Here is a 25849-nt window from a genome sequence, read left to right on the forward strand (position 1 = left end):
TACTGGGGTCGATATAATCGACTTAATCCATTTGTCTGTCCTTGTTTGACCCCTCTGTGTGTAGCCCCTTGTGGGTAGTAAAGAAATAACACACACACACGGCGGGCTTCTCATAGTTTGCGTCAACCAAATCCTCTCACAAGGCTTTGGTTGGGTCAAGGCTATAGTTGAAGACACTTGTCCAAGGTACCACGCAATGGGACTGAATGCGGAACCATGTGGTTGGAAAGCAAACTTCTTACCACACAGCCACTTCTAATATATTTATTTATACATACATAAATTTATATATACATACACATACACATATACAGTGCGTGTCCGGGTTTGTGCTTTCGGATTTACAAACGATAAAAAAATAAATAAAACTTCTGCATGTTTTAAGGTTTGTTCGTAATGAGGATAACTCAGAATTGTGAAGACTCAGCTTAAAATGAATGAATAAATTTGTTGTTGTTGTTGGCACTCCGTCGCTTCCAGTTTATCCGATCAACGGAACAGCCTGCTCGTGAAATTAACGTCCAAGTGGCTGAGCATTCCACAGACACGTGTACCCTTAACGTAGTTCTCGGGAATATTCAGCGTAACAGAGTGTGACAAAGCTGGCTCTTTGAAATACAGGTACAACGGAAACAGGAAGAAAGAGTGAGAGAAAGTTGTGGTGAAAGAGTACAGCAGGGTTCGCCACCATCCCCTGCCGGAGCCTCGTGGAGCTTTAGGTGTTTTCGCTCAATAAACACTCACAACGCCCGGTCTGGGAATCGAAACCACGATCCTATGACCGCGAGTCCGCTGCCCTAACCACTGGGTCATTGCGCCTCCACTCGAATGAATAAATATATAAAAAAAACTGTGCTTCCCCCCCCTAACTAGCACTCCGTCGGTTACGATGACGAGTGTTCCAGCTGATCCGATCAACGGAAAAACTTGCTTGAAAAATTAAGGTCATATGGCTGAGCACTGCACGAACACTCGTCCCCTTAAGGTAGTTCTCAGGGCGAATCAGCATGACACAGAATGTGACAATGCTGGCTCTTTGAATTACAAGCGCAACTCATTTTTGCCAGCTGAATGGACTGGAGCAACGTGAAATAAAGTGACTTGCTTGAGGGCCTAACGCGGCACCAGGAATCAAACACACGACTTTACTATCGTGAGCCTAACCACTAAGCCATGTGCTTTCACACACGCGCGCACACAACACACACACACACACACACACACACACACACACACACACACACACACACACACACACACACACACACACGCATGCACACATGCACGTACGTACGCACATACATACACTCACATACACACACACACATATGTACATGCGAGCACATAGGTGCAAAATAAACTGGAGAAAATAACACTCGAATAAGGTTTTATGGAAGCTGAAAAACTTCACTAACTGTTACCCTGAGTTTCACGAAAACGAGCATCAGACAGAAGTAAACTTTGTGGCTTATAAATATTTATAAATAGAGCAGCGATAATTATTTAAATAACTTATCAAATAAGCATTTAAAGCTGATTGGACAGGGATTATTCATTTTGAAAATGACTGGAATTTATTGGATAAAAACGATTTAGCGATAAAATTAACTCCAGATCTCGCAAGAGTAGCATTAGAAAGGCATCGTGGTTCAACATTAATTTAGTATGCATGTCAAAACTAATGTAGATAAAACTTTTAAAGTTTAGTACCTGAATATTTTCCCAGAAGGCATAAATATTATAGATTATTTAATAGAAGAACCCTGAAAATCAGATTTGCTTCTTTTGTTAACCAGCATTATATGAGTAAACATGATACTTCAAATGAATATGATGACAATTCTAAGAGCAACTGTAAAGACTCTAGTAACTGTCCACTTAATAGTAATTATCCAATAAAAGGAGTATACCGGAGTTGTATAAGTCCATGTCGATAATAGTCCTACATGTAAAATTTACACCGGTGTTACGGAAAACAGTTTCAATACGAAGTTTTACCTACATAAAATTCCTTTGAATGCCCAGATAACAGGCCCTCAACGTGTTTATCCAAACATGTATGGCAATTAAAAGAAGCTGGTTTTTCCCTTTACAAGATACACTGGTCAATCTTGGAAAGAACAAGCCCACACATGTATGGATGGATCCTACCGCCATCCTGTGAAATGTTTGTTATACTTAAACGAGAAATATTTTATTCTGTTTCAAGACAATTCGATCCTGAGTCGAAAATCTGAACTATGGAACAGTTGTAGACATTCTTCGAAGTTTTTGATTTCGAAGCCTTCACCACAGATCGATTAATGTATATACCCATTACGCACTATCGCATGTGTTTTACAGCTTTTTGTTATTATTTCGAATTTGTTTAATGTATTTTTTTATATTTTTGAACTGACATTGTCGCATCCAATTTTAATGCGATTTTTTCCAGTTTTAACATTTACCTTTAGCTTTTTATATGAGCTTTCATTGACAAGGTCATAGTTTATAAATATGTTTATTACATTTTATTTTAATTTATTACTTTATTACTCCTTTTTAAAACTATCACTCCAGCTTTGAATTAATTTGATTGATTTTATCAACATATCCCCAAACACTATTTCTATATCCTTATATATTTCGAAGTTGGATTTTGTTCGATTTATTTTCGATGTCTCTATTTTTTTTAACCCAGAGTTTGCTTTTTGTTTTTGTTTCTGTCACATCCTACAAATAGAGTGCAAAGGAAACCTACCATCAAGTCTATCTAATTTCCCTGTCAAATGTATCCTTTGAAATCGCTGCTACCTCTCCTCTGTACACACACACACACACACACACACACAGACGTGTGTATTTCTCTTTTATCTATAGTTATACATGCCTTCAGTTGTAACTGATAGTATTTTTCAAACTTAGCTATCATCTTTTTTTCTCTCTCTTTTCTCCCTCTTTTTCACTTTTTCTCTTTCTTCCCTGCATTTGATTATTTATTTATAATTTACTTGTATTTCGTGACACTCGTTCATCTTTGTCTCGATTTATATTTTTTTACAACATATTTTTCTTAAACTCTTAATTGCTAATGACATTTTTTTCAACCTCACTGCAATTATTATGAATGATACCATGTATATATATGCGAATTATTTCTTCAGGTTTATATTCGACTTTGACTAGTTTTCAATGTTTATTTATTTTTCGTCAATCGTTTTTATAAAAATTCCTGTAGATTACAGATTCCTGAAATTTTGAAAAGTGATGATCCCTGTCTAATTAGCTTTAAATGGTTATTTGATGAATTAATAAATAATTGCCACTATTACATTTATATAAATTCATAAACCATCGTATTGTTCCAAAAGCTCAACCTTGTCTGATGATTGTTTACATGAAACTCTGAGTAATAGTCGGTGCAGATTGTCACTGTCAATAAAACACCACACACACACACACACACACACACACACACACACACACACACACACACACACACACACACACACACACACACACACACACAATTCACTGTCACTAAAAGTGACCAAGGGTGCAGCGAGCATCAGCATTGCTAGAAATAAGACTCATAGATATTTTAGCCACATAAAGTTCTATTTGAACTGACAAGGGGAGACAACCTCCCCACCGTAAGCAAGGTGTATTAGATTAGCATGCTAATTTCGTATGCAATTTAATACTCATCAGTAATGCTTTCTCCATTGTGGGTGGTGAAGCTGAACTTTCGTCTATTAGTATTATAGAAAATGCCATAGGAATCAGTGGCTGAGTCCACAAAAAGGCAATGTGAAAATTATAAAACAATTAAGGTGGCTAGACACAATTTAAAGGCTGCTCCCTTCACCACTGGTCACTTTTAGTGACGGTGAATTATTCCCTTTTTGATTTTAAATTGCGTCTAACCACTTTAATTATTTTATAATTTTCACATTACCATTTTGCAGAATCAGCCACTGATTCCTATGGTATTTTCTATAATACCGACGGCAATAAAAAAATACCAACTGATAAAATTCGAAAATTATCCAAAAACTTACAATACTTAATCATATCGGCGAGGAGCTGCGCCTGCGCAGTAGATTTGAGAAAGTTAGGATGTATAAACGGGAAGCATATAATTGATTGCATTGTGTTTATATATTTTAATCTAAGGTGTATCTGTTGAAAACGACTTCACCTACCAAATTATCTTAGGTACTACTAAAGCAGCGTGGTCCCGAACGCACAGCCGCGCAGTCGTGCGCCCGCGCTAGCTAGTCGTGAGTGGTCGATCCTAACCCTAACCCTAACCCTATCCCTAACCCTAACCCTATCCCTAACCCTAACCCTATCCCTAACCCTAACCCTATCCCTTACCCTATCCCTAACCCTAACCCTATCCCTAACCCTAACCCTAAACGCGTATTCATTTGCACGCGCGCACACGCGCACTTTTTGTAGGATCGACCACTCACGACTAGCTAGCGCAGACGCGCGACTGCGCGTTCGGGACCACGCTGCTTTAGTAGTACCATTATCTTATATGCTAAACTAAAGTCAGAAACCGATTGGTCCAGGAAAATAGATGGTAAAAGTTTTTATTTTTCCATTTCGTTCCTTTCGGGATTTTATCCCTAATTTTGTGGCTCTAGAACCTTGCCGTTCTTTCTAGCGTAAGGAATCTCATAAGTGGATTCCTCTTATGTGTTTAAATATACACTGTATCTTGTGAGTGATTCATAGTCTTTGGACTAAATTTTTATACGCTAGGTCACTGGAAGTATATATGTAATACATAAAAATACATAAGTACATGTGCGTATATAAACATACAAACTCACATAAACACATAGACGCGCAAGTATACACACACAAACACACGCATGCACAACCACACACACACACACACACACACACACACACACACACACACACACACACACACACACACACACACACACACTATAAATCCTTTACCTCCCTGTTTTGAAATTTATCCATCTACTTAAACTGTTGTTATGTCTCTTTCTTTCTCTCGCTCGCTAGTGCATGCGTGGAAACGTCATACTTTTCGGCATCCATGGACTAATATGTAACTTTTATTATTTTTTTTACCAAACTCCAGTATCTACTTATCAATTTCGGTGTTTCTCTTCTGATTCCAACATATATTAACCGTCACCCTGCTCCTTCTATATGTATAAGACAACAAGAAGAAAATGCTTTGAGAACTTTATCATAGATAAAAGAAAGTATTTACATTCTTATTAAAATATGCTACCGGTTTCAATCGCTTAAAAGGAAGATTTATTGATGCTTCAATAATATGAAAACGTTCATATGATTTACTTGCAAAAATCACAAGGTGTTGAAATTTTGTTTCGTTCTGAAGAAAATGGAATTTCAGTACCATGTGATTTTTGTTAGAAAAACATTTGAACTTCCAGAACTGATATCATGAAGCATTGATTTAATTTGCCTTAATCCAGTTAATTTTCCCTTATATATATATATATATATATATATATATATATATATATATATATATATATATATATATATATATATATATATATATATATATATATAGCGGTTCGGCAAAAGAGATCGATAGAATAAGTACTAGGCTTCCAAAGAATAAGTCCTGGGGTCGATTTGCTCGACTAAAAGGCGGTGCTCCAGCATGGCCGCAGTCAAATGACTGAAACAAGTAAAAGAGTAAAAGAGTAAAAGAGTATATGTATGTATGTATGTATGTATGTATGTATGTATGTCTATTACATTTGATTATTATGTATGAGCATCAACAGATATCAATGTATTTGTGTATGCATCTGTATATATATACACACATACACAAGCACGCGCGCATATATGTACATCAGCCATTGTATGTTTACCTCTTGTTATACATACAAACCTTCCCTTGTCTCACTATCCCTCCCGCTATCTATTACAACTCTACTTAAGCCGTAACCCTCACCTTTCTCTCGCCTTCCAACACTTAATTCTTATTTCTGCAACCGAATATATCTGCTCAAAAAATTTTAATTTCGGAAGTAAACATTACCTTTCTTCACAAAAGAGCTTATCCACTTGAAAACCCACCTGTCTATATAGAAAAATATCGACTATATATAGAATTCTCCATACATTATTAATATCACTCGTACAAACGAAATTCAATGCTAGCTCAATTGATTCTTGGTTGCACCCATTCACACGAAACATCTCAAACTGACAGTTCACTCTCTCCAATTTATTCTAAATAATTATTCTTTTTAATCCCCAAAGCAGACACTCACCTCCACATACGGTAATCAGTCTCCCAGTTCACACTCCCATATGTTCAAATTGAAAATTATCATTTAATAAAAGCATATAAAGATAAAAAAAAATCACTCAATAAATGAAGTACATCATATTTCGAGTCAAATGCAGCCTCCATAGTAAAAAACAAACAAAAAAAAACATAACAAAAAACAAACAAAACACATATAAAAGTCTCACAATCAGAACTTTTGATGAAATTTCTAGTTACTCTGTGAATTTCCAGTAGCTGTAAAACGATCTTTACATATTTATCGAGTTCTTATTTTGTTTGAGGTATTCTATCTCTCTCTTACACACGCGCGCGCATATCAGCACGTATATATGTACATAGTCTTGCATATGTTATTTTGAAAAATAACTGCAAAGTAATCATGTAAAAGAGAGAGAGAGAGAGAGAGAGAGAGAGAGAGAGAGAGAGAGAGAGAGAGAGAGAGAGAGAGAGAGAAAGGAGAAAGACGAAATATTCAATCAAAAGACAATTTATATTCTGCTGATGTCCTATAGTGAAGAGAAAACTGTTGCTATCATCTTTTGTCATAAAGATGTCAATTATGTTAAAAAAACATCCTACTGAAATACCATTAAACATAAAAAATAATACAAATAATTTTTATTTCACGAAAAAAAAGTTGACCACTTAAATAAATTAAAGACGATAAAAATTTTGATCTCTTACAAATGAGTGAACTTTTTTACGAAAAAATACATATTTATTTATTTTGCTTTTACTTTGCATGAACAAACTTGTTTTGAAATCCAATTCCTACTCTAGAGTTCATTGCAAGTCTTTCTCTAGGGATTTTCTAAACTAGATAGGTACAAAAACACGTATTTTGCGAAAAAGAATAGTCAATTTGTATGATAATTCAAATGAATTCCAGGACTTGATGTGATAAATTTTCAAGTTTATTCTTTCTTTCTTGTTGTTTTCCCAGAAGTTTGAAGGAATGATCGGTGGAGCTCACCATGAGAATGATATTTTTTGTTGGTCTCTCATGAAACCGGTTCGGAGAGAGAGAGAGAGAGAGAGAGAGAGAGATAGAGAGAGAGAGAAAGAGAGAGAGAGAGTATGACAGAGAAAGATTAAGAAAATCTACTTTAGTATCTGATAGTTTATCGACACCGAAGAGATGAAAATAAAATTGGCCTCAGTGGGATTTGAACTCAGTGTGTAGAGAACGGGAACAAATGTCGCAAGGCGTTCTATCCAACATTCTAACGACAGTCTACCAGTTCACTACCTTGCATAGTTTACTGCAGAAGCCTTACCACTTCCATTGGGTAATATTCAAAATGAGTTGTTCGATAAAACTGAAATTACAGATATCAAAGCAGACAGCTTGTTTTAAGGCAGCTCTCGCCGGCAACAGTCATTAAAAAATAACTATTATACAATATAGAGACATCGGTGTTACCTGATATTATATCATTACCAATATGTTTTGTTACGCAATGCTGGCAACTAGTTATTTGTAAAATGATTGCAGGGATTGGACCAGTTGTTCGAAAATCCGGCCTTTTTCACATTGTCAAAACGACTCTGAATATTGCATTAAGTGTACTAATGTCTACGGACTGATCAGCCACTTTCACTATAATACAATAAGTAGTTTCATTGTTGTTTAGCCCCAGTTCAGCACCAACCAAATAAATTTATAACCAAAGACGACAGTTCCAGCTTTCAGACACAATGAACTTAGGATCGCATTATCCAGTGTTTCCGTAGGATAAATGATGATGCGTCACTAAAAGTGGCTACCGTAGAGGAGAGCGAAATAGAACAAGTAGAAAACTACATGTATTTAGGATAAAAAATAGATGTGAAAGAAAAAGACCAAAAGAAAGAAATAAAGGGGAGATTAATGTTAGGCTGGGTTTCTTTCAACAAGCACTGCAGTGTTAAGAAATCAAACCGACAAGTTCGCCTTAAAAGAAAAAATTCTAAACTAATGCATAACACCAGCAGTCTTTACAGATTAGAAACGTGGACCCTAACAACAGCGATGGAGAGAAAACTGGCAGTGTACCAACACGAAATGTGCGATCAATGTTTAGCATAACATTAAAGACAAAAAGACAAACAAACGGGTAAGAAAACGAACGAAAGCAGACGATGTTCTTACAAATGTAAAACGGAGAAACTGGATGTGGGTAGGACTCATCAACAAAAGGAGAGACAACCATTGCGAAAAAAATCATCACGGAACAGCGATCGATGACGCGCCAAAGAAGCATTATTATTGATTGTTGCGGTTGTTGAAAGTTCTTTCTGCTTTCCATAACAAGCAGATACCTCGTGTAACACTCAATTCTGTTTTTTTTTAAAATTTCATTCTACGCAATAGCTTTCAAAATAAATAATAGTCTCGAAGAAAACATAATTCTTGAGGAGAAAGAGAGAGAAAAACTAGAAAACTTTCTATTAATAAAAATGTTGCATAAAGTAAAGCAATAGCTTATACGTTTTACTCTATATTTAGTTCAGTGTTTTACTATTTTAACTTTAAATGCAGCAAAGATTTAGTTTTGACTTTTCAAGTTGTTAAATATCAGTAATATTCTCTTGTTCAATTAATCAACTGCAATGTTTTCGGTTGTTGAATTAAAAAAAAAAAAGAAACGGATTTAAGCCTGGTTAGAAACAAATACCGCACTGCCAGGACTTGATTTAAACAAGCTGGAGCCATGAGCCAGGGATTGGGGAACAACATGTGAATTATTCAAATGGGGTAGAATAAAAATAAAAGCAGTTGGTGGTAGTGCATACTGTCAGTTGGGTTATAAATCCCCTTTACTGTAACATTGTTGACGTACCTGTCGAGCTTTGAATGATTTACAGAGCACCTCTTGTACTCAGCACCAATAGTAAAGCATTAATGGAACTTGAGAACAAGGGTGTTCTATTTTTGGTCGTCAAAAAGTACAAAGGGCTTCAAAAATGCACACGTAGAAGCGACAAAAATACTGTTGCTTTTTGAAACAACCTACTTTTGTTAAAATAAGATTTTCTGCACTTGAGAAATTGAACACAAAGACCAGAAATCAATTGACTCCTGCAACTAGCATCCAAGTTGCTTTAATATCAACAAACCCTGAAGTTTGATGTTATATTAAAAACGAAACAGCATCATTTTCCTAAAGTCTAAATGACATTCTTCAGCTTTTTTAAGTAATCAATTTTGTTTATGTGCTATTTGTATGTCAGCATCTTTGACTTTTTCCTTCGATACTCATGCTTGTGAACTGGAAAATTGATTCATAGTAATCCTTTTTGGCTTGGAAATTGATCCATATTAATTTTTGTGAAATAATAAATTGATCCATATTAATTTTTGGGAAATAATAAATTGATCCATAATAATTCTTGTCAACTATTTTGTTTTTTCATTAATAATGCTTTTAAATCTAATTAAAAAATTAAAGAAATAAAATCAGTTGAACTTTGAAAACACATAAGTTACTCTGACATTAAAAACATCCTGATTTTGATGTTATATCAAAAAAATGAAGCATCATTATTTTTCTCAAACCTGAAGTCAAAACGTTTTGAATAAAATTCTTTCGTTCTTCAATTATTTTTGTTCTTGTACTATTCATAATGTTACATTTCTTTATTTCTTGATAACAATTGGTCCAATTGATATCTTTTTGAATATACAGTTATATGAAACAATTTTATGAGCAATACATATGTTTTTCAATCTTAGATGTCTGAAGGGTACTTTAATATCGAATGGGTTTTTGGATAATAGCTAAGGAAGATTTTTTTCTCTTGCTTTGAGCTATGGATTTCTGTAGGGACTTTAATTAGCGATTGTCTGTAGAGAATGAATGGATTTGTCGCTTGTCACTGGCGATCTAAGTAATAGCAACCGAAAAGTTTCTGAAGCGTATGTCTGAGCAAGGTTTTTCTGGAAGACTAGTAGTTACACATGCATGCAGGTCTCTTCTCTCTACGCCACTTAGGATATCTAGGAGAAAGGCGAGGACAACATAGTTCGCTACAAGTGTCGCCGCGGGCGTTGCTGTCATGGTTCGAAGAGTTGACTGGAAGAGATATTGAAAAGCATTCCATTCATCGCTGTAAACAATTCCATCAGTCGTTCGCTCTGGATTGGTTTTATTTATTCATTGACTAGGCAAAAATAGAAATTGAATTGGGTAGGACTTGATCTGAGGACGAAGAAAGTCGGAGCAAATACCGTAAAGCAAATCTAACTGTCGCTCTGATAACTCTGCTACTTCATCGCATTTAACAATTAGAATGCTACCCAGATATTGGTTTCTGATTTCGGCATAAGATCAGCAATTTTAACGGAAAGGGTTCATCGATTTCACTAACACCAGTACTTGACAAGTACTTTATATTATCGACCCCTAGAGGATGAAAGACAAATTTGACCTCAGTAGGATTGGAACTCAGAGCGTAAAGAACTGAAACAAATACCGCAAAGCACTTTTCCGACATCCTAACGATTCTGCCAACTCATTCAATGTCTCCAGGATACACAACACATCCTTGTGAGCGGGGCGGAAACGAGTGTAATGTTAATGTTTTAACTTTAAAAATATACCTTTCACTATTAGATTTCAAGTTATTCATCAGTCAAAAATTAATACTGGAAAGTCGTTGCCCGTCAGTCATAAAATTATTGAATGTATTTAATTCTTAAGAGAAAAAGTACTTTTGTAAACTTGTAATTGTCTGAGAATGAAATGTAATTTTCAAACGTGATTAACTGATAAAAAAATTCATAAAAGATAAGATCTATTTATATCAATTTCTAAAATTATTAATTGGATGTAAAAGTTAAAATTTTTTTTTTACATAAGAGCAAATATCACATAAATATAATAAATAATACAATCATAGGTAAAACAAAAAAGACTAATGTCGAATCTAAGTAAGAAAACAAAAAGAAAGGTAATACTTGATATTTTAGCATAATTTTAAAATAACGAAATCCTACAAAACCTGTGTAAATAATGATTTATTTCCAATAATTACGGCTAATTTGTTAATTGTTGATAATTAGATTAAGTGAGTTAAGTCATCACTCCAATATATTGTAGTAAAATTATATCCAATAAACGAAAAGGCGAGATTTTGAGAGGCCCGTTTCAGATTGTGAGACCGTACAGCTTGTTTAGATTCTGCCTAAATCCAGTCCTGCATAGTATATATTCTAATTATAATTCTATTTTGTTTAATCCTAATTCTGTTAATTTCACTTTCGTTTGAGACGAGTTTGATATCGTTTTTATTGTAAATGCATTGAGCTGAGTTGTTATTTTACCCTGGCTTAGATCTGGTCGAAGTGATTTATGACCAAAAGTATTTCAACTGTGATCATCTCGTCTTCTTTTTCTTGAACAATGTATCTAGCTACATTATTAATCTTGTGATAAAAACTAATGAGCCTATGAAATTATTGTGAACTTAAATGAGACTTATCAAGAGTGCTTATGACTGTTTGTTAACATATATTCGAAAGAAAGAACGAAAGTTCCAGATTGATAAAGATAACCAGTATTTTTTTCCTGTGTACTGCACAGGCCACATATTTGGCTGCAGCTTATATAAGCAACTATATCTTTAAACAATTCTGCAGCTGATGTTACTGTTGGTAGTTTATCAGAAGTAACTCCAGAGCCTTACTGTATTTCGCTTATTGATGTTTCTGAAAGAAGACGTATGATTAAAAAAACTATTTTTGAATGTTCCTTCTACTATACCAATAAAGCACATTAGGATGGTCCCAAGGTTCGGGTTTGTTGATTTAACACCCACCTTATATATATTGGGCTCTGTAAAATGTTCTGATGTTCCGGTATGAATAATCGGCCTCAGTGGCTGGAGTAGGTTTATGAGATATAATTTGCTTCATGTGAACAGTGCAGCTAAAATTCATCTTTGGGTTATGTTTGTTGCACAGTTTCCCATATCTGTAGCTAGTGGGGAAGTGCTTAACTGTTAAACTTAGGGCGGTTTTGTTACTCTACGTAACACTTATCGTATACCGGGGTTGGGAATTTTTCGGTAGAACATGCTGCACCAAAGACTATAATATTTTGATAGCGTTGGTATATGCAATCTTATAGGATTATATATTCTAGATACCATAGGTTAAAGTTCACCTGAATAGAACTCGGCCTGTGCGGAGATGAAGGTATAATACAGAAATACAAAGCTAAGGAAGGAAATTATCCAAGTATTCAAATCTTTCAGTATTAAAATCACTATAAAGACAAATTTAATCATAATTTACTGGATGTTGCTCTAGATTTATGCACTATCTCATAGAAACCGTTTAGAAAGTCAAATGAAATGCTTATATAAAACATAGTTTCATACCACCTAAAAATAGTATTTAAAATCCTAATCAACATAAGGATTTCGAATCTGTCCTTTAATAAAAAGATCTTTGATATAGCAATTCTTTACTATAACGATGCCATAAAAGTAAGTAGATTCAAGCACAAAAGACACACACGTAGATACATACACATACTCACTCACATATATACACACATACACGACGGGCTTATTTCAGTTTCTGTATATCAAATCCATTCACAAGGCTTTGGTTGGATCGGTACTATAGTAGACAACAGTTGCTCATGGTGCCTCGCAGTAGGACTGAACCCAGAACCATGTGATTGGGAAGCAAACTTCTCCCTTCATTTTTCCCCTTATATTTTTCTCACTCCAATCCAATTCTTATTCTCTCTATCAAATTCCCTCTTTAACGTCTGTCTTCTAGGAAAGTAAATAAGTAAAGAAAAAAAGTGAAACAAAAAACATGGGAAAGAAAGATAGAAAAGTCGAAGCTAATTCAAAAAAGAGAATATAAAGGGAAAAGAGGAAAAACAAAGTAGAAGGCAATGAGCAAATGAAATATAAAAGATTAGAGAGGGGAAGAGAGAGATAGACATAGATATAAATAGACAGATATATATATACACACACACACACACATATATATATATATATATATATATATATATAGAGAGAGAGAGAGAGAGAAAGAATGAAAAGAAGGAAAAAAGATCAATAAACGAGGAGCAAGAATGCTGGCTTCTCTATCACATGATTGATAGAGTAATTGATAATGAACCGGATGTAAAAGTACGAATTTAATTTAACAAACGTCAAGGCAATAATCTTAGATTCGTTGTAATCTCATGAGCTTATTTCACATGAAAATATTTGTTCTGCTAGCGGGTTTGTGTAAGTAATGACATTCAATGTTCGCTTGCATATAGTCTCGAATCTGAATTTCGCTTGAGGCGAATTAACTGAATAACAACACATACAAATAATAACGCTTCAGTTTAATTGCTAACGAAAAAACTTGTACGCAGTCCCAGGCGAACTGTGTGAAATATTAACCAAATCTCACCTCAAATCACCCATCATTTTAAGGAACGACAGAACACATTGAACATTGTAATCCTCAATATACAAAAAAGATAGAGATGGCCACTGCTAGTACATTTTTACTCATAACTCTGTTCGATTCGGACTAAACAAGATATACACACCACCGTCACCTATAACTCCTCCTTACCGTCAACGACAAAAAAAAAAAAAAAAAAAAATCTCACTTCTGATAAAATCTCTCACCAATGGTACAAATCCATATGGAATACTTTAAAAAATAAACGTTTCAGACTCAAAATAGACTTTATATATATGCGGCAAAATATCTAAAAATTCTGTACTACAATATTAACGGCAATAATTCAGGAAACACTCTTACAGTCGCGACACAGAACTCACTGTAGTCTAAATTCTTCCAAAATCAAATGAAAAAGATAGCCTTCAATAATAGACATCTAATCACACATATAAAACATTTTATGTACTGATATCACGAATGACTTTCATATACTAATGTGAAACGACATTCACTAAAAATGCAGGTTTTCAAAATGACAACCATTTATATAATTAACATATAAATTCGCAAGCGTGGCTGTATGGTCAAGAAGTTCGATTTGATACTATGTGGTTTTAGGTGCAATCCCACTATAGTGAAAACTGGGCACATATCTTAACTGTATCAAAGGCCTTTGTCAGATCGACAAAAACCTGATATAAATCGAGACCCTGTTCCACACACTTTTCCTGAAGCTGTCTAGCTGAGATCACATCAGCAGTGCCGCGTCCCACACGAAAACCAGATTGACTTTCCGGAAGAACACAATCTGCAACGTGTTTCAGCAGACGGTCCAGAAGTACCCTGCATAAAACCTTTCCTACGACAGAAAGCAATGATATTCCCCTGTAGTTACCACAATCATTCCTGTTACCCTTTCCCTTATATAAGACCACCATTACTGTATCTCTCCAGTCTTCAGGTACAGATTCACTATCCCATATTCTGCCAAACAAGGAGTGAAGTTGCTGTAGAAGTTTCTCACCACCATGCTGCAACAACTCTGCATGAATGCCATCCATACCCGGAGACCTCCCATTATTCATCCTTGAGACAGCCACTGCGACTTCTTCCAACATAGGTGGCTCTGCAAGTGCTGCTCTCACAGGTAATTCAGGGATGCGATTGAGAACATCCTCACTAACTATAGACTGCTGATTCAAGAGTTCATCAAAGTGTTCTTGCCACCTTTGCAGAATTGTGAGTAGATTTGGTAGATGGAAACTGAAAGAAGCCTGTCGTATATATATATATATATATATATATATATATATATATATATATATATATATATATATGTATATGTTTGTGTGTTTGCCCCCGTAATTTAACGGTTCGGCAAAGGAGACCGTTAGAATAAGTACTAGGATTACAAAGAATAAGTCCTGGGGTCGATTCGTTCGACTAAAGGCGGTGCTCCAGCATGCTCGCAGTCAAATAACTGAAACAAGTAAAAAAGTAGAAGAGTAACTGCAACAAAAACAATACAAAAACAAAGGAAAAAAAAACAAAGACAAGAAAAAACAAAAGATAACAAGGACAGTTTTAAAGGAAATAACATCAATTAACAACATAAGAATGGAAGAATCTTAAAACAAGCCGGTTGTTTTAAATATTTGGGAAGCATCATTGCATCAGATAGGAAAAACTTCAAAGGAATTAAGTCAAAGATGAAATAAGTCAAAGCTGCTTATAGTGAGATCAAACATATATTGTCAAGTAAGCGACCGCCAATAATAGTGAGAAAAAGAGTCCTAGGGACACTCTCTCACACACACACACACACACACACACACACACACACACACACACACACACACACACACACACACACACACACACACACACACACACATTAAGAAAAAGGAGGTAGTCAGAATTTTGGATGATTATATATATATATATATATATATATAGCAAGAATTTACAAAAAAACAAAACAAAAGACGAAGACAGGTGTGTAAACAACAAACAGATGTATTACTTTAACGCTTGGGAAGTGAGAAAGTCTTTTACGTTTCGAGCCTACGCTCTTCTACAGAAAGGAACACAGAAATAAACAGGGAGAGAAAATAGAAAAAGGTTTAGTGGCTAGCGATCTGTCATGGCGGGTGCCGGACAGAGGGGTCACACAGGAGAGCTAGGAAGAAGGGGGAAATAATTAAGGTGCGCGTGCGTAAGAGTGCGTATGTGCGTGTGGAAGGGGACTGATGACATTGACGTGTGCGTGTGTGCATGTGTAGGTGTGTGGATGATGGTGTAGGTGCTAGGAAGTGGTCAGTGCTAGTGTGTGCGGGGTGGTGTGGAAGTGTGTGGTGTGGAAGTGTGTGGTGTGGTGGTGTAGGGTGTGGTGGTGTTGGAGTGTAGAGGAGGCGAGAGTGGGGGAAGCAAGGGTGGCGGTCTAAACGATGGGGTGGGGGTAGGATGGGATGCATAGGGATTGTGGGGTTGGAATGTGTAGGGGTGGGGTAATGAGGGAGGAGGTGACAATGAAGGGAGAGGGTGGAAGGGAGAAGGTGGGTAGGAGTGAAGAGAGGAGGTAGGTGCCAGAGCAAGAGAGGAGAGGTGGGTGGGAGGAAGTAGGTGTGAGAGGAAGAGAGGAGAGAGGAGGAGGGTTAGATGAAGAGGGTAGGAGAGTTGAGCCCATATGGTGCAAAGAAGCGAAGAGAGAAAATTAATTCCTGCTCACGGCGAAGATGGGAGTCCGGATAACCCCGGTGCAAGGACAATCCGAACACAGACAGTTGTAAAAAGTGACCGGTAGAACGGAAATGGTACGAGACCGGGGTGTCGTTGCCGAGTCGGATGTCTCGGAGGTGTTCCGCGAACCGGTCAGCCAAGCGGCGTCTCGTTTGACCGATGTATAGAGAAGGACAGAGAGAGCAGGTGAAAGAGTCAGTGATATGATAAGGTCGATGATGGGTGCCTGTGAGGAGGGTGGTGTTGGAGAGGTAAGGGCAAGTATGAAAGCGTGGGCGAGAGCAGGGGAACGAGCCGGGTTGGGAGGTTGGGTTAGGGAAGAAGCTGTGGACCAAAGCCATTATAGTTGTGTGAGTCTGAACATCAACAAGCTAGTGCCAAAGCTTAGCAATGCTACCGAGATGTGGTTCCTTAGAAGAATATTGAGAGTATCCTATGCAAGTAGAGTGACAAATGTCGACTCCTTAGATGAGAAAAGACCACCAGACAGCTTCTCAACAACATAAGGAGATAACAGGACCACTTCATAGGAGACAGTACGAGAAGAAAAAAACTCTTGAGTGTTCGATGACACTAGAAACTAAAAGGAAGGAGGCAATGAAGACAAAGAAGATGTTCGATGGTGTTATCTTCTGGCTAAGTTGTGAGTGGGAAGGCATGGAAGTCCAAATCGTTGTTGCCTGTTGGCATAACACTCGAAGAGAGGGAGAGAGAGAGAGAGAGAAAGAGAGAGAGAGAGATAAAGAGAGATAAAGAGAGAGAGAGAGAGAGAGAGAGAGAGAGAGAAAACGATTGCTCTCACTTATATCTTGGAAGTTTACACACCACAACTACGACACCTTAACACTCTCATAAGCACCACCATTGAGGAAAATCTCAGAGCCATCAGTACCTCCTCATTTTCAAATGGTACAGACAGCAAGAAACATTACACAATAAATTTACAACAAAATTCCCTTGGAATCCTAAATAAACCACTGATACCTCATCAATCCAATACCACCAACATTTCGTCAGACATAATATTTTTACTTCATACACCAAGCTAACACAACCGCATGGCAAACAGTTCCCCAGATTTTCTCGACCCGCTTAACAATTATCAAAGCAGACTCAATGAAGAAAGCAAAATCCCTTTCACTGTCCTGGGAAAAAAAACACACTAGAATAAGTTATATTGAAAAAAAAAAAAAGAAAACAGAACCAAGATTTTCGGAAGTCAACAATGTCCCAATCATCAACAAAGACATCGACTGTTATCGCAGCCAAAAGACATATTCCATAAAGCAACATAAAAGATACTATCTGAAATAAACGCCAGAAATAGCAAATCTCTTAAAAACTAGAGACAATCTCAATCACAACACATTCATGCTACACATAACCGAAATAAAACACTGCATCAATCAGCTAAAGAAAGAAAAAAATACCATACAAAAAACACCTCCGGGAAAACTGTTGTATTCGACTTAAATCAGAGTACTAACAATAAAAAAGAACTATAAAAAGTAATAAGCAGCATCAAAATAGACATCAAGGATCACACCACACCTCATGTCACAATAACAACATCAAATAATGTATTTACATTGCAGTATCAATCAAATGCCTTTCTTAGATAGTTCTCAGAAGTCAACCATCAAAACCACACAAAATTGAAAATACTCGAATTCCACTAAGTCACGATTTTAACCTCCTTTTCCCCGCTAGACACTCGAAAAAGAAAGGAGAAAAAAAGATCACTGCACTTACTGAAATCTATGGCTATTCGTACAGATATTGTCAAATTTCTAGAATCTAGAAGCTTGGCAAAATAATGGCTTCAAATTTTGGTACAGGACCCTGCAACTTTTTATGTCGATTATATCGACTCTAGTCATCAACTGTTACTTATTTTATCGACCTTGAAAGGAAAAAGATCAAAGTCGACCTCGGCAGAATTTGAACTGAGAACGCAAAGCTTGAAGAAATACTGCTAAGAATTTTTTGTCCAGCGTGCTAACGATTTTGGTAGCTCTCTACCTTAAACTGGGTATAATAATCCTTTCTATTATAGGCATAAGGCCTGAAATTTGGAGGAGGGGGATAGTCAATTACATTGACCCCCAATACTCAACTGGTACTTAATTTACCGACCCCGAAAGGATGAAATGTAAAGTCGACCTCGGCGGAATTTGAACTCAGAACGTAGCGACGGGCGAAATACTTCTAAGCATTTCGTCCAGCGTGCTAACAGTTCTGCCAGCTCACAACCTTAAAACTGGGTAAAATAATGGTTTCAAATTCTGGCACAAGGCTAGCAATTTAGTGGGAGGGGTTAAGTTGATTACATCGACCCCAATATTCAACTGGTATTTATTCTATCGACTCCGAAAGGCTGTTAAAGCAAAGTTGATCTTTGGCGGAATTTGAACTCAAAGCGTAAAGACGGACGAAATGCCGTTAAGCATTTTGCCTGGCGTACTAATGATTCTGCTAGCTCACCGCCCATAGCTGGGCAAAATAATAGCAACTGTAAAGCTCGACGACACATCTCTCACCTATGCACGTTCTCAAAAATTTCAGGAAAGCAAATCGTTGATATCATTGATCCATACATTATCGTCTGTAAATCGCAATATCGATTCAGACCACTACATCGAAACATCTCACAGTGCACAGACCTAACGCAAAACATATATGCCGGATTTCAACAACATAACACAATCTGTTACGGTGCTGTCTGGGACAAGCATGCCCGTCCGTTTAGAGCTCATTTATTGCACAAACGTTTACTTGGCGACTCTCGTCCCTATTTCTAGAGTACAGGCTCTACCGATTTGTGAGCTTATGATATATAATTTTTCAAAGATTTATTTGACGCTGCATCGAAGAGGCCAGGGAACAGAAGAAAGAAGACATGCACTCAACACCAGAGCTGAAGACACCTCCGAAAGGGGGGACCCGACACGTCAAAACGGTAGAGGAATAGGGGCCGAAACCGGACGTGGTTCCTCCTGATGATGTCTTGAGCTAACTGGATCCTATAAAGGAGCTGTTGTGGTAGCAGACCACGAAACATGGTTGAACTTCCTCAGAATCATAGATTTGTCTACCAATTAATTATTCTTTTCTTGAACCACTGTTCTTTTGTCAAATGTGTGGGACGTTCATGCTTTCTTCAATGCCATGGATGATGTGAGTGAAGTAAAAGCGGTTTCAACTGCATGAAGAAACCGGGCCATAGATACGGCTCCCCTTTACGGGGCACACAACAGCAGCAGCAGAAGTAAGCCGTAGTAACATCATCATCAAGAAGAGGGACTACTACTACTACTACTACTACTACTACTACTACTACTACTACTACTACTACTATGCCACCAAACACCACCACCACTACTTATAGTGGTAGTAGTAGTAGTAGTAGTAGCAGCAGCAAAAATTCACAGCGTCAGAAGACTGAAACAGTTCAATCAAAAGAAACGCTCGCCTTCCCGTTTCGGAACGATCGATTGGGAGATATTTTCTTTACACTATTGGATGTCTGAGATTATTTTGTAATCGATGAAAGCAGAATAGAACCCAGAACGAGGGGAAACAACCATCGTTATTTTTGTTACTTGTAGCTGCTTCTCGAGCGATACTGGAATTGATCGTTTGCCTAATTCCGTCCCATCCCAGTAAATCCGGATGCTGGACGTGCGCACTGAATGGACAGAAGTCATTAATCAGTAAATAAATAGCAACACCGCTGCTTGATTGCTAGCTTTGGAGTTAATGAACATTGCCTATTCTATTATATATGGAACGTGTTGGGCGTCTCTCTGTATGAGGGAATGGATGTCTACATGCGTTTGTGTGTGTGTCTGTGTGTGTGTGTATGCTTGCTTGAGTGTGTGTGAGTATGCATGTGTGAGTATTTGTGTATGTTCGTGCGCAGGTGGTTGCGCATTTAAGGATGGGTGATAAATGATTTTGGTTCATGTATGTGTATGTGAGTGGCAACAAAGAGAGAAAGAGAAACAGAGAAAGAGAGAAAGAAAGGAAGAGATAGAGATAGAGATAGATAGATAGATAGATAGATAGATAGAGAGAGAGAGAGAGAGAGAGATGTAGTTTCGCGTAACTCGACATATGGAAGCGTTTAAACCAAAATATGGAAACATGCTTTGATCATCTCATGGTACCTTATGACACAGTAAATGGTCATGCAATCGTTTTGAAGTAAAAGTATGTGCTTCCATGTGGTCGCTCGATCTGCTTGAAATAGCAACCATATCTCCTAACAATCGCATCCTCACACTTTAAGAATTGAATTAAGCTTTAGTTTCTGGTAATCTGATGATTACAAACTTTATATATCATTTTGTTCTTAATATGAGTCTAACAATCCTAAGGCGGTGAGCGGCAGAATCGTTAGCGCGCCGGAAAAAATGCTTAGCAGTATTTCTTCTGATGAGCTGGCAGAATAGCTAGCGCACCGGGAAAAAATTCTTAGTGGCGTTTCTTCCGACTTTACGTTTTGAGTTCAAATGCACCGGAGTTGACTTTACCTTTCATACTTGGAGGGGGGGATAAAATAAGCACCAGGTGAGCACTGGGGTTGATGTAATCCACTTACCTCATCCCCCGGAATTGCTGGTATTGTGCAAAAATTTGAAAGTAATGTGTCTAACATCCATACATTCCGAAAGTCACAGGTGACTTTTAACTAGGATCGAAACTTGCTCACCCGCCATATATAATTGGATAATAAGCTACAAATTTTGGCACACGCCAGTTTTGGGGGAAGGGTAAGTTGATAATAAGAATCATCCATAACATCAAAAGGAATTACTACCATGAAGTCCCGCATATTTCAACGTAAGCCACGAGTTTTATTCTTTCATTCTTTCTTTTGCTAATGCCAGTTATTAGATTCTGTTCATGCTGGGATTTCATGTTCATCTTTATCACATCTCATGTCTTCATTTCTAAGAAGTAATTTTGTATTTCTTCACTCGGATTATTAATTAATTTCTCAGCGTTTATAAACATCAATAACATTATTTTAATTATATTTCACATTTTTATAGGGTTCTGAAATTAGTTTTAATAAGTGCCATCGTCGCCATCTTCTACGGAAGCTTTAATATTTCATTTGAGAAGTGAAACAACGAAAACCGATTAGAGAAAATAAACGAAATGAGTGACCTTATATGGAACTGCATCATAGACTTAGTAAGTTTATAAAATCAGGAGCCACTTAGTAGTGGTAGAATGTATCATAACAGAACACAACTTTACTATATATCGGCATGAAAGCAGTATTGAAAACTGTGAACGTGCTATTTTGATCTATGTTACAGATGGGTGAACAGGATTAAGCTATCAGGTAAGTTTAGTTTTTTTAAGTTTAATAGTTTGTCGAAAGGATGCCATTGAGGAGGAAATCAGCTTTCTGAAACAATCCTAGTCATATGCAGAATGCTTGATATTCTATCATATCAAAAATAGGTTTCGTAGGCCAAGGTTGACCCTGCATATACACCTGTATATACAGGCTTGGGCAAGATTGCTTAAAACAAACTAGCAGTTGCCCAGATATGTAAGTCTTTCCACCCCACGCATTTGATGTTTATCCAAGAGAAAGGCCACCGATTTGGACCGATACAACTTGGTACCAACGTTGTCGCAGCTATTTCTGTCAGAATGCAAAGAATGAGAACAGATAACACAAGGTATCTAGTCCAGCCTTTTAACAGTTCTATTAGTTCATCTCTCACAGTCTATCCATCTATCTATCTATCTATCTATCTATCTATCTATCTATCTATCTATCTATCTATCTATCTATCTATCTATCATCTATCTATCTATCTATCTACGTTTTGTGACTTCCTGTACCCATATATATATATATATATATATATATATATATATATACACACACACACATACATATATTATTTATATTATATGATTGAACGCCATGCGTCCATTTCCAAGTATGTTTATCTTAATAATGTTGATGCGACTCTACCATGTACTTTTCTCTTTCATCCTCTCTCTAATTCTTTTTCCTCCCCTTCTCCCCCTTTCGTTTTCTCTCTCATCCTTTCTCTAATTTTTTTTCTCCCCTTCACTGTTTTCTATGTCTCTCGCTCTCTCTCACTCTCTCCCTCTTTCTTCTTTACTCTCTCTCGTTGCTCACACGTGACCATCGTCCACCTTTCTTTTCCTCACGTGATCATCTTTCTTTATCTTGAGTCCACACGTATTCTTATCTGTCTCCTCTTCTATCTTTTCTCTTGTGAAAGATAATATTTCTCCAGCGTTCGCTACTTTACCTCGTCCGGCCTAACGGCCCTCCGTGTTTGTTTTCGTTTGGTTTGTTGTATGTTTCCACTGTCCTGTTTTTGTTACCAGCTTTGACCTTCCGCAAATCACAAATTTTATTTTGGTTCGCGGGAGCAACTGCCTTTCGAAGTCTTATTATAATTTATATATATATATATATATATATATATATATATATATAATATAATATATATATATATATATATATATGTATGTATATATATGTATGTATGTATATATATGTATGTATATATATGTATGGGTATAGGTATGTATTTATATATATGTTTGTATATATGTACGTATATATATATACATGTATGTATGCATATATATATATATATATATATATATATATATACACGTATTTTTATGCATACATTATATACGATATTATTTTTAATTTGTTTATATATGTACTGTCCACGTAGATATACAAACACATACATGTGTATATATATATATCTTTATGTATATTTATATAAATGGCGTTAAGGAAATATATTCGTCGTAAAAAATATAACTATATGCAAAAAGTGTGCATGTGTGCGTATATGTGTGTATGTGTGTACTTATATCTGTATATGTTTATAATCATTATTATTGTTGTTATTATTAGTTGTTTCACTTAATAATGCTATTGAAAATTAGATTCGATTGAATTCCCATGATGCATATCGGCAACTTAAAAAAGTGATGCAAACAAGATACAGAATGAATGGTTATGACAGGCTTTTTTTTTATCGAAATTAATGTAGGCGTCGGCTAAATGATTGAGTCGTTAGCGCGACGGATGATGTGCTTTTGTATTTGATACATTTGATTTCTGCAGCCGAGGTTGTTCTCACTTTTCATTCCTTGTGGGCGATAGTTAAGTAATAGTCGTGTGCAGGGTCGTTCCCGCCTTTCTCTCTCTCTCTATTTCAGAATCATAAGCGATGAAGGTTACAAGAAAGGAGCACTTACATCAGAGCCTCACCTATTCTTTCAACACCAGTCTGTGAAGTAGATAAGAAAGATCAGTATCCATTATTATTATTATTATTATTATTATTATTATTATTATTAACTCAAGGTCGCTGACTTCACCTTTCGTCCTTTCGGGATCGATAAAATAAATACTAGTTGAGCTCTGGTGCCTATGTAATCGACTAATTCCCTCTACCAAAATTCAGGCCTTGTGCGTATAATAGGAATAATTATAATTATTAGTATATAGAAAGGCAGCGAGCTGGCAGAATCGTTAGCACGCCGGGCAAAATGCTTAGCAGTATTTCATCTGTCGCTACGCTCTGAGTTCAAATTTCGCCGAGGTCGACTTTGCCTTTAATCCTTTCGAGGTCGATAAATTAAGTACCAGTAGAACACTGGTGTCGATGTAATCGACTATCCCCATGTTTCGAATTTCAGGCCTTGTGCCTATAATAGAAAGGATTATTATTATTATCATCATATATCAGGTCATTAAGAATGAAATATCCGATTTTGAACTGAAAGTTTATTTTACTTTATCTCAAAAAAAAAAAAAAAAAGAAAAAAAAAAAGAAAAGCAGTGCAGTTAATCAAAGTATGTACCTAAATTATCAACACAATTTTGTTATTTTATCAGCAGCTTATTTATGCTGGCAGCGAAGAATTCTGGAGAGCAGGAGGTGATGAAATCACGAAAGGCTGTTTTTGCATCTTCAGATTTGAAGCTTTTTTCTTGCAAAAAGTTGTCTAATGCCTGGAAAACGTGATAGTCAGTTGGTGCAAGGTCTATTCATTATGGTGTATGACAGAGTACTTCCAAGTTCAGTTCCTGTAACTTGAGTAGCATTCTTAGTACAACATGTGGTCGAGCATTGTCGTGCAAGAGAATTTGGCCTGTCTCTATTGACCAATCTCGGTTGTTTAATTGCAAGTTCACTCATCGTTTCATCCAGCTAGTGAATGTACACATCCGCTGTAATTGACTTACCAGGCCTCCTGAAGCTGTAGTGTATGACACCAGCGCCTTTATTGGTGAATATTCTTTTTTGGATTGTGATTTGGCACCTCGTCTCTCTCCAACCACCGTGCAGAACGCTTGCTATTCTTGAAAAAAATCAATTTTTCATCACACATAACAATACGATACAAAAGTAACTCGCTTTTATGCAGTGACAGCAAAGAACAGCAAGTTTCAAGACGACGTGTCATTTGATGTTAGTTCAGTTCGTGTGGTATCCACTTGTCCAGCTTCTTTACCTTGCCGATTTGTTTCAGATGGTCCAATACAGTTGGAATCGAAACATCAAACCTTGCTAGCTCACACGTAGTTTGAGATGTATCCGCTTCCAGTGCAGTTTCCAGTTCATCATTATCTACCTTGGTCTCAGGTCTACCACGAGGCTGATTTTCAAGAGTAAAGTCACCAGACCAGAATTTCTCAAAACATCGGCGTACAGTGCACTCATTCGCCACATCTTCACCAAACACCTCATTGATGTTTCGAGTCGTGTAGGATACATTGGTTTCACGACGGAACTATATTCATAAACAACACGAATTTTTGATCTATCCAAGGGTTCACAAAAACTGATTTACAAGAGAAAGCTCACGATATAATGAGACACCATGAATTGCATTTCGAAAAGTGATGATGTGACTCTTCAATATTGTAAAACAAAAAATTGTCAGGATAAAACATTAGAATTAACGACTATCAAACTTGGTGCATAAGAAAATCGGATATTTCATTCTTAATGACCTGACAGAAAGGCGGTGAGCTGGCGGAATCGTTAGTACGCCGAGCGAAATGCTTAGCGGTATTTCGCAGGTCGTTACGTTCTGAGTTCAAATTCCGCGAAGGACAATTTTGCCTTTCATCCTTTCGAGGTTGATAAATTAAGTACCAGAGGTAAACTGGGGTCGATGTAATCGACTTAATCCCTTCCCCCAAATTGCTGCCCTCGTGGCAAAATTTGAAACCATTATTATTATTATTATAGTTTTGCTTTTCATTTGTCAATATACGACAGAAGAATGTTAAATGAATTTATTGAATTATTTCTACCCTTAGGGATGGAAATATTTGTTATTTTGCTTCC

This window comes from Octopus bimaculoides, chromosome 1, assembly GCF_046866305.1.
Source record: "Octopus bimaculoides isolate indiv1 chromosome 1, ASM4686630v1, whole genome shotgun sequence".
In the NCBI taxonomy this organism is placed as follows: Eukaryota; Metazoa; Mollusca; class Cephalopoda; order Octopoda; family Octopodidae; genus Octopus; species Octopus bimaculoides.